The sequence below is a fragment of the Rhagoletis pomonella genome, unplaced genomic scaffold (genome assembly GCF_013731165.1).
Source record: "Rhagoletis pomonella isolate Grant_MI unplaced genomic scaffold, Rhpom_1.0 Rhpom_scaffold_00002, whole genome shotgun sequence".
NCBI classification, from domain to species: domain Eukaryota; kingdom Metazoa; phylum Arthropoda; class Insecta; order Diptera; family Tephritidae; genus Rhagoletis; species Rhagoletis pomonella.
This window is the reverse complement of record NW_023458556.1, coordinates 24,960,912-24,969,848: the sequence shown is the minus strand read 5'-3', so window position 1 is coordinate 24,969,848 and position 8,937 is coordinate 24,960,912.

Genomic DNA, 8,937 nt, shown 5'->3' with positions numbered 1-8,937 from the left:
GAAGCATATTTCTACAAATTCCATTCAACTTAAAGTATGGTTCATAAAAGGATGCCATTAAGCTCTGCTAATACAGAAAAGCTTTCTTTCAACACATGGATAAGTCATAGTTACCAAATCTTAGTTGATCGATTTGGTTTGAGAGCGGAATATATTCATGCTTATGAGCACCCCCTAAATAATGATCAGCGCTCTCTGAGCTCATGTGTGTTTCACATACGAAGAGCGCCAGCTAAGCAATGCACACAGTCCCACTTATTGAATCGTTTGAATGCGCTAGTATGCCGACCATTGCATAAAAACGATTCAATGAATGCGACTGTGTGCGTGGAAATCATTGCTCCGCTACCGCTGTTCGTATACGGGTGAAACACGCGTGTTGTTACAGAGCGCTCAGTAAGCTATGGCATGTCGATCACTGCGCTGGGTAGAGAAAAAAAAAGTGTGTGCTATGACATGCCCAGGCTTGTTTGTCTCAGTTTCAGTTTTGCCATCGCCGCGAGTTGTTTCGGTGCGGGTATGGTTATTTAAAAATATAAAGTTTGATGCCAACCGGCGTTTCTCAGTGGATATATAATTCATGTGAATTATAATTAGAAAGTATCTATTTAGCCAAGGAAAAAGCAAAGCAGTATACTTAAACCAGCACTTCCAGCAGATATTGACCTGGGTTTCCGCACGACTATTCCTGTTTAATCGTTTCTTTTTAGGAAATTCTTACCACCATATACATATGTATTATTTACACTAGTAATTATTTATGTAAATATGTTTGTATATTTTATGCTTAATATATGCAAATAAAAGAAGTAAACACAACAACCATCGAGTAAATTTTTATTTGTGTCAAACTGAAACTTTTTTCCAATAATAAACGGTTAGCTGATTCACGTCTACAGCAAGTTCATAAAATTAATTGAAAACTTGTATCAACCAAAGCATTGTTTATATTTGCTCAACAATGATTTTATTCAACTAACAATATTGTCCACTCAAGGTAGTCGTTTTGTAATTATTAACAAATATACATTTGTCCCAACTAGAAGGCTCAAGTAAATTGCAGACTTTCGTGAACTAGATATTTATTTCGCCATATCCAACTATGCCACTTGGTCACTATAACCAAATCTTGGTTATTATAACTAAACCTTTTTCTGGGTGTACTCGGTACGCAAAACTTAAAAAAGATTTCGGTACCCTATACTTCCTTTTCGGTATCCGATACCGATTATTTACATTAAACCCTCGCCATTATATGCATTTCAGGTTTAGAAAAAACTTTCTTTACTAATTTATATGATATCGGCTAAAACACTTCAACTTATCGCCACAGAAAAATATTATTTTATCAGTTTTAACCTTAGTCGGGTTCAAGAAAAATACTTGGACGGATGAAGAAGCCTTTCAGGGGAGAGATTCTGTAGCCAGTTAGCGACAAGTTTCGGATCGATATCGCACTTGTTGACTTACAAATATTTGGTATCAAACGCCGACAAAACCGATACCGCTTCGAAAATTGTCGTTAACTGGTTACAGAATCTGTCCCAGGCCTACAAAAATGATATCGTCCGATTCAGCTGGAACAAAAATGCTTCAAACAAGTAAGGGTATCTCTGTATTATGGCATCGAACCGACATATATACATCTTTCATTTGAATCAGTAAAAAAGCTCTATTGGCTCTTACATTCGGGTTTTGTTATGCGTTTTTTCCATATTTTTGGCCTATGTGCGCTTTTATTCGAAACCTAAATGTTTCGGTACCGAGTATCGAGAGTATTGGGTACTTAAAAGTATTGACTCAGCACATCACTACTGCTGTCTTCTCTACTATGACGACACCAAAACAGCTGATTCTGTCAAAATCACTGAGAGCCGAGTAGCGGTATCGTCATCGGCGCCACCTCTGTATTCTCTCCACCGTGGTGTGTTATAGGTTTAGTTCTTTTATAAGAACTCAGTTTTCAATTCGAAGTGAAGACAGTTCCATTTCAACTTGATTTCCCACCGCCGTTGCATAGCGACTTGTGAGAATTGCATACTTTCCAACAACTGCAAAGCAAAAAAGATGTTAACTGCTTTTAATCCCCCATATCGCAACAACAAAGTAAAAAACTGTGAGAAAAATGGAAACAAGATTTAATTAACAATTTAATTTGCGCTTGCGCTTTGCAAAGCGTGCTATGCATACATAATTAATTTCTATTGAAAATTCACACCAAGCGGAGAAAAAGTCCCCAACAGATTACTATGCGGCGCGCATGAATTTATATGACAAAGTACATGGATGAAATCGCAAAGCTGTCATCTATGAATGCGGCATACAAATTTATATATTTTAAAGACGACTTTTTATTTACTTTCAGTGCGATTTATTATTTGATAGAACAAGCTAATCGAATTTTAATTGGTGGGTACTAGCTGACTTCTATCTATTTTAATTTTATTGATACTATTTTTGTTGTCGTTCATGTAGTGAGTGAAGTAAGAAAGTACATACATATTTATCATCTACTATTTTATTTTCCATTTCAAACGCTCTCCTTCTTTTCACAAAATTTCATCCTTCACAAATTTGTATAAGAAGAAAAAAAATGTAAAGTGCGATTATATAAATTAAAGCATTTTAACAACGCCTAACAAACTAAGTAAAAATTTCCCCTGCAAATCCAAATTTTTCCAGATCACTTTACGCACTTGGCACAAACAGCTGCAAGTCTATGTTGCTGCTGCTGATCAGCTTTATGAACGCGCATATAACTACAAGAATTTACGTGAAAATACATTTGTTAGCTCACCTGAGCAGTCCAACAAGGCGGACAAGGATCTCAAGCGTTTGCGACACCTAATCATCACAACACGCAGTATTCTCTGCGAATTCGAGTTGGCTGCCAATTTGTTGTCGAAGCATCCAATGTCCACCGATGCATTGACGATTGATGCTAATAAAATGCAACAACACATAATGCAGCTCAGATCGTATAAGCGCACTGCGCGAGAGGGTGTCGATCCTATTGATATTAATATGCTATTTCATAGGTTGCGTAGAGCTCTGCTAAATATGCGAAAAGCACTGAAAAGGCGATGTGGTAAGGGCAGCAAAGGAGGGAAGCAGCAGAAAGGGACAATGGAGGAGGAAGGGAAAGAGCATAATAAGCAGGGAGTCGATAAGCAGATAAGGCAATCAAGCAAGCAAAAGGATGGTAAAACTAGACCAACCAATTCTCGCCGTAAATCGCACAAGCAGAGGCATCAACGAGAGCATAAAAGCAGCCAGTTGGCAAAGCCATGATTAAGCAGCTCGGAATGTAACTCAGGAATAGCTGTAACTAGATTAAGATACTCGTAATAATAAGCATTATACATTTGCAAATTTGTACATATGTATGTGCATTAGAGTGGTCCAAAAAAAATTTTTCTGTGAAAGAGTTTGGGGCACCTTCCAAAATTTTTCCTCTTGCCGAAAGAGGTGCTGGTGCCTAATTGTACGTTTCTAAGTATAAAATTAGAGAATGCTTATGATGCTCATATTTTTTTATTTATTATATTTTATATTAATCAAACATTTAGTAAAGCAACCTAAGAACATTTCAAATTTAAATTATCTAAAAAATAGCAGCTTTAGTTGTCATGGCAACAGTAGCTTTTTATAAAAATCATCAATATTTTTTTCCCTTAGTTTCACAGCGATCCAGTAGCGCATTTCAAGGTCATTGAGCACCCTATATTGGTTGCAGTAGAAAATTGAAAGTTGGTGTAGATATTACAAATATAAAACGAAAAAAAACTAAGGGCGTGGCCCATTTTCTAGCATGCAACTTTTTCCCCCAAACAAAAATTGGACCACTCTAATGTACATACATATACATATATGAAGTACGCAAGGCAGCTTTATTTTCTTTGAAAATTTAGTACGGTTAAAGGCTAAAAATTTTGATTTTCTAAACAAAGTTGCCAAATATTAGTTTGTTATTTTCGTTGAAAAACTTTCGAATAATTTTGTATATTTAATATGAATCTTGCTCTATACTTTTTTTAGTTTTTTTCGTTTAAGACATTATTTAGCTCTCACGTACATATGTATGTACCATATATCGTACTCAGTATTAGCTGTCTAGTTTGTCGTACTTAATATGTATTTTTAAATCTATAATAAATTTATGTGAATATTTCTAATATCATAATAACTATATATTATGCTGTGATATTAATCAATGATTTTTATACGACGTCATTAGTAAATTATTTGAACATTAAATATTTATACTTTTTTTTATAAAAATGGCATACATACAAACATATGTTTTAATAATAAATAAATAAACAAAAAAAAAATTTGGCGTCACCTTTTTGTTGAGTACTTGGCGGAGCTTGCCCTTCAATTTGTGAAGGGCCATGTTAAGGTTTTCACATCAATCGAGCGGCCTACAATTTAACGCCGCCACAAAAGATTTAAAAAAAATCAGCAGCTTCTTCAAGCCTGTACTTTATTAAACTAAAATTTAATGGGCTACAAAACTCCATACTCAAAAAAACTCTAACATTTCTTAAAATTCCTCGAATTTTTATAAATGTTCTACAAAGTTTGCAATTTTGATAGTAAGATATATTTACAAAAAATAATAATTTAATAATTTTAAACAAAGAAAAATAGCCAACACTTGCTAAAATATCCCTTACTTACTTAGATTCTCGCCGCCGTAGGTATGTATGTATTTAAAACGCGTCCCTGTTTTTTTTTAAATCAAAAATATATTCAAACATAGGCACCAGGTGAAAAAAAAAATTTTATTAGACTAACTATGAAGTACAGTCACAGAAAAACCACACACACACCTAAAATCTGCAGAGGCGCGCGTGTTTGCAACCACATGGCAAATAGCACAATGTTGCAACATAAATCTTGTTAAGTTTTTCAATTCAACTTCAATTCACGTATCCTGGCCACACAGACGCCAGCAACGTCATTTATTTATTTGGCGCCGCATCTTCTATTCTTTTCAGAACAATTGCACCTTTTGTTATGTCCACTCGAATTGGGCAAGCATTACACGTTTGCTGACTTTGAATACAATGCAGCCGGTCCCAGCAATTCCATATATGCATCGCTATGCATGTCCAAATAATACCTACAGACTCCTGGTCACTACGAATAGCAGCAATCATTTCGCTCATAATGAGCGTTATAAATCTGCGCGACCTTTATGCTGTCACAAGAAGCCTAGTTAAAAATATGTAATAACAACCCCCACCAACAGAAGGAAACATATGTACATACATACCTCAATACAACATTTGTTGGTTGATCAATCTGTCGATGTTTGGGTCACTCCATTGACAATTATATATCGAATTGGTTTGGATTGGATTGGAAATGAACACTCGACGGCAGGATAAGTACTCATAGGAAGAATAGAGTTTTCAATATGTCCACAATAAGTATACATACATAACACATGCTGTGTATATACATACATACATACGCACGTACATACTTATGTATGTCCTATAATTTGCCCAGCACTGCCTTGCAATTGTTTCGGTGTCCAAGGGCAATGTGTTAAAAATTTATGAGCGTGAGTAGGTATGCGTATATAAGCATAGGAATTTGATTGAAAAGTGGGCGCAAAAATGTGTCTTTTCACGCCTTTGATATTGCGCCGACAACGGTTGTGTCACTGATCATCGATTTGCTTTTATTGTCCTTTGGACAAAGGAGTCCTTTTCAGTGGAGGCAGGGATAAATTGTACATTAACTGCTGCTTACTTCTTTGTCTTAAGGAATTGGGTCAAAATTCAAGCATATAAATATTGATTTAAGATTGTGAAAGAATGCCCAAGGCATCTGGCCTTTATTTGCTTACCTTTCGAGTGGTAAATTTCGGTAATTCCTTTTATAGCCCTTGGCGCATACTTCTTGTTTTTAGAGCAGCACCTCGCTCATTTGTTGGCTTTCTCATTCCCACATATATCCCTATGCTCGGGAACACAAATTAGAGGAATTTCGAATTCATCATTCAATGATTGATTTTCAAATGCGGATCTTGCGGATGCAAGGCGCTTTATGTCCCTCCAGCGGATTGCTTAATTGCAAAAATGTCCGCCTGTTAAACGCTTGCGTGGTCGGGTAGGCGAAAAGATAGCCCATGAAAACTCTCCCACCTATCCCTTCTCCATTTTTGAACTGTCTATAAAGGCAGCGCTGCCATCCAAGCACTGGGTAGGTCTTCGAATCGAGAATTTTGTGCGGGATTTTTGATTGCTGCAGGTCTTTGGTAGGCAACGCTTTCCTAACAGATGACAGTCTTTTTAGAGTGCCTCCTTCCCGTACTCTAAAGCATGGCATCTAATTATGCTGCCCACAAATTTGTGGCCAGTTGTAAAATTTCTACATATATGTGTCCCCTTGACGAATGGTCAAAAATGTACGCCAGTTATATCATAGGCATTAAGTCTTAAGTAAAATAGAATTAACTTCCAAGTTTACTGAACAATTTCTATACATAGAGATGGTATTTTACCAATAAAGAGGCGATCGTCTTTTCTTCGTTTCTTTTAATCCCAAGCGGCACGTAGGGCATCTACTACGCTTGCGCGTCATCTGGTTATGTTCCTGTCAATGGCTTTGAGCTTCTTCCAGCTTAAACTACTTCGCTTCTTTATCAACTATTCTTCTTCGCATTGTGTGCTGTCCTCCGGGTGCCCTGCCTCTGCTGATCAGGGGACTCCATTCCAAGTCCTCCTTGCAATGCTACCGTCCGCTCTGGTCAAAGTGTGGCCTATCCCATGCTTTGCGAAAATTTTTACGCGCCTGTCTATTGCGGCACATTGGATTTGAAATGCCTAATCTTCAAGCTGAAACTCAGAGAGTTGTTTCGGCGGTCATTGTATTCGTCAGTGGCAACTTCGCTGCTAAGATATGTGCAATTATTTGGTCGGCGACTAAGACGTCACCACAAGACTTCGACGCCAAAGGAGTCCTGTTTTTCAAGACAATGCACCCGCGCACATTCCGCGAATTAAAAGGCGTGCTCTGGCCGAGACTGGATTTGAAGAAATCAACCACCCACCATACAGTACAAACTTGGCCGCTGGATATTACTTCCTATTCTCCAATTTGAAAAAAAAAACTCCGAGGGCGAAAATGTCGAGTGAAGAAGAAGGAGATTACATATGTAGAAAGAGGAGATTATATAGAAAAATAAAATTAGGGCCAAAGCTTTTCAGGCGTCCCCTCGTATGTATTCTGTAGTGTATAGTACGAGTATGTACAGTTAGTTAGCAGCTTTTATCAAATCCTTTTGAATTACATATTCTTGCCCCGGAGTTTCTATCGCCCATCGCAGGTCTCTGATTAACATCTGCTCATTTTGTTAATGTCGAAGAAAGTTTTGATGATTCGGAAAGAGTTGAGTACCCTCGAATAGCTCTGAACGTCGTAATTTTTATAAATTTATGTACGTGGAATAATTGCACTGCACCTTAAGATGTTATTTCTCCTTTATTCTAATATCTTAATTTGTGTATTCTTTTGTAGATTTTCTGTTTATTTATTTTTATCCAATTTCCGCTATTTACCAAAATTTCACATCGTCTGGAAATGATATTTATTATTTAAGTGCTTCATACATTTATTTACATTAATTTTTAGAACACTTCAGCAATTTGGACCGGTGTTGAAATATCAGCATAAACTGGATTGCCACACCGTTAGAATCGCTGAGTGTTGACAGCTGAGTGCGGCGATTTCGACACGTCGCTCGCTGATGCTTAGCCGCTAATGTAGCAAGCCACGAATAAATAAAATAAATTCAAAATGTTCAGTTTGTTTACATTTGGCATCAAATTTTTTCCCCAGAGAAAATGCTGTGCCGCGCAATTATAGAAGCTTGAGAAAAAAGGTGTAGAAATGCTAGTGTCGCCAGCTGTTGTCCAAAATTCAATTAATTGACAAATTTAATATTTTTTATTTGAAATTCGGCAGAAAAGTTCTGAAAAGTGTCTGCGGTGTTTGCACTACTTTATTTATGATGTGGCAAATATTTAGTATAAACAAAGAAAGCTCGCATGGTTGAGTGATGCTGTGAACGCAGATTGGCTTTACGATATGGCAATTGGTTAAGATTATGTATTTGAATATACAGAAAAATCCATTTATGTACGAGTGTAAATACAAGAAATAAAGTAATGAAAACATCGGATGGAGTACTCTTTTAAAAAGTGTACATAAGCATTATTATTTTAACACTCGCTTTAAGATAAGTGGTAATTTATAAGAAGACCATTCAGATCGCTTATATTTTTGGTTGGTTGTTTTATGGCTCAGTTATGCATACTTGGCATTGCCCGAGAGTTGTCACATAATGAATCTGTTAAATGAGCTTTGCATGTAAGCAGTTACCCAACGCACAGCATTAGATATGTAGAAGTCTGTTGGATTTTTATTTCTACGTAAAACTGACATGCCTTGCAGTGCAGGGCTGCTTTAAACGGCAATATTATGAAAAGCGTTAGCCAGACAAGGACAAGAGGGCAAAAACATGCCCTTTTACAGGGTTGAGTGTAACATCCAAACACATTTTGCACCGTGGAAGGGCATTATTTTGTGGAAGACGCGAAATCACTATAAGACTAAGATTTAGATTAAGATAAGACTAAAGATTAAAATTTAAATTAAGACTAAGATTAAAGTAAAGACTAAGATTAAGTTTAAGATTAAAACTAAAACCAATATCACGCTTAAGACTACGATTAAAATTTAAACTAACCAATATTCAGACAAAGAATGGGATCAAGATTAAGATTGATTTTAAGATTAGGATTAAAACTGGGATTACATTAGGATTAAACTCAAGACTAAGACTAAAATTAAAATTAATATTAAGACTAAGATTAATACTAAGAAAAAGATTAAGATCAAGATTAAAATTAAGACTAG